Source organism: Acyrthosiphon pisum, chromosome X (assembly GCF_005508785.2).
Source record: "Acyrthosiphon pisum isolate AL4f chromosome X, pea_aphid_22Mar2018_4r6ur, whole genome shotgun sequence".
Lineage (NCBI taxonomy): Eukaryota > Metazoa > Arthropoda > Insecta > Hemiptera > Aphididae > Acyrthosiphon > Acyrthosiphon pisum.
Window position 1 is genome coordinate 14,375,524 of NC_042493.1, and position 2,792 is coordinate 14,378,315.

The window sequence follows — 2,792 nt, forward strand, 5'->3', positions numbered from 1 at the left end:
TTCACAGTGAATACTTCTGTAACTAGTTACTTACGTTAAATAAATAAAAAGTTAATGTTTTGGTTAATTTGTGTAATATAAAAAGCGATAAATATGTATTTAAACATACAAATACAAATATAAATAGTACATATTATAAAAATCTAAATGGCAGCTGTTATATAAATTTATAAAATAAAAGTTGTATTTTGTGTATTCATATATTCTTTAAGAAAATTATACATATTTTATTGAAGGTAATTGTTAAGTAATTATTACCCTATTAATTATAGTGCATATTCATAATATATACCAATTACCAATAGATACAATATGACAATATGTGTTTAAGCCTTTAAGGTTAAAATAGTTTTGTTCAATGTATGTACTTGTAATGGGAAATATAGAATAAAATAAAACATTTTAGGGGGAGGGGGATGTGGAGGGCTAATTCCCCCAAAAGTCTGCCCAACCTAGAAACTTGCAACTTGCAACCCTAACAATTCAGCCCAATTTACGCCACTGCTTAACATATAGTTAAGGTGATAAATGTTTGTAATATTATATTATGTAATCGGTGCACCTAAATCATTCAATGTAATTATTTCATCAATACTAAACTACTACTATATCACGTATATACTTTGTGCTTTATTAATTTATTTTTTAGAAACTGGCCCCACCGTATTCAAATGTTGTAAACCTGCACCTGGTCTTCAATAAAAGTTGATTATTAAAAAAATATTATTTGCTTGTAATATTTACAGTGTGATTCATTGAGCAATTTTTTGGAATTGTACTAGAAATAATTTTAAAAGTGTAATATCTTTTACCCTGGAGCATGAAAATCCAAATAATTAATTAAAATAAATTTCTTTTGAAAAATAGTATTTGTAAGCTATCACCACGTGTAGGTATTTGACACTGAGAAGATATCATTAGAGTGATACTGGACTTTTGGCACACACTGCACGACGAAAGTTATATATTATAGTATGAGTTTGTTGTGAACAATCATTGCATAACCGGATAACTCTACCACATTTAGACCCTACCGATTACACGACGCCACGACCACGTAATCGGCAGCCGTTTGTAGGGTACAAAAACTATATAGGTACACACCGATCGAAATGCCAGTCATTTAGTTATATTAACGCACAAACGAATATTATAATCATCATTATAATATCGTTTACCGTACACTCTGCACCTATAATATAATATACGTATCGATGCAGTAGCTTATATATGCACACAAATATTATATATATAGGTACACTCATTCACCGAACAATTTCTAGTCGCCACTGCAAGCGATCCACCGAGAAGCAGATTCAGAAATAATAGATATCGTACCGCATATTATATAGGTTAAGATAATAACAACAAAAACAACAACAATATTATGTTTCTGTCGTACGCTACCGTGCCCATGTTCGCTTTCATGATACTGTTGAACTTCTTCTTCTTGTACTCGCCCATAGAGTCGGCAATGAACGGCAAGCTCTACGATAGGTACGTGCCAGAAGTGTCTGGATGACACTTGCCACAAACAATATTATAGGCCGTGCATTTTCACAAACGGCGCGTACTTTTGTTTCACGTGTCATTCCAATAATCGCCAAAAGTTCTACACCGAAGCCGGATGCCAGAAAAAATGCACGGACTCTGGGAGGACGTGCGTTTGTGTCGACGCGTGTTACGAGTGCGCCGCAAAAGGGACCAGGGCTAATCCAGAGAGTTGCAGAGAGCCAACCGTTGATCAACTGAGCAAGTGCAAGTAAGTTGCGTACGACACCACCAGCACGCCTGCCGTGAGATAATAATTAGAATAATATTATGATACTTAAAATACATATTTTCAATTATATTCAATTCTTAACAAAATAATACCCCATTACATATAGTAATATTATATACCTTAGTTTTAATATAGGTACGCATCCAATCACCACCGTCAAGAATTTAATATGTTTTAACTGTTTTATTTCCCATTATATTTTCGTAGAATAGGTTTAGCCTATTAGACTCCCCCACCGTGCCGCAGCGAACCGCCGCGGTCGTCTTGCATAATTTTATTATTTTGCCACAGCTGTTCGTAAACTATTTTTAAAACTATGCTACCGATTAGTAAAATTATAAATTTATATAGGTATGACTGTCAACCGTTTCCCGAAAATGTGTTCACATGTGTGAAAAAACACAATGAAAATACAGAAATGCACTAAACTATATTATTGCTATTCCATATTCATTACGGTTTTATCTATTGTATCATTTGTATTACCTATTTTATTATACATAACATATAGTGGTGATAAATGTTCTTAATATTATGTTATGCAGTGGTGTATTGGTAAATATATTTATGGGTATACGCACCAATAAAATATGTACGTAACCTAAACGATCAAATTATATCATCGTATATATTATATAACGTTATTGCAGTTCAATTAGCACATAGTTTTTAACATTATTTTATTAATTTTTTTATCATGTAACAATAGAAAATAAAACAAAATCAACTCGAATGTCAAAAAAATTAAAATAATAATAACATTATTATTATAGGTACAATCTATAGAATTTTCCACATAGATTTTTTGTATTCAATATTGGGTTTAATAAATAGAACTTAAAGTCTTAAAATACATTAAACACGACGCATATTGTTATATAACTTATATTCAATACCTACCTCAATTGATAAGTAATTCATTAATACATATAATAACGAATAACATTTTTTTCCTATATGAATTATTAAATAAATTTTAAATCTTATTTGGTTTTCTGGTTATTTTGGA

The 2,792-nt window shown here is 31.1% G+C and overlaps 1 pseudogene; it reads left to right on the forward strand.

Annotated features, from left to right (window-relative positions):
- The first annotated feature begins 253 nt into the window (after window positions 1-253).
- LOC115033277 lies at window positions 254-1,989 on the forward strand (annotated as a pseudogene).
- The last annotated feature ends 803 nt before the right edge of the window (window positions 1,990-2,792 follow it).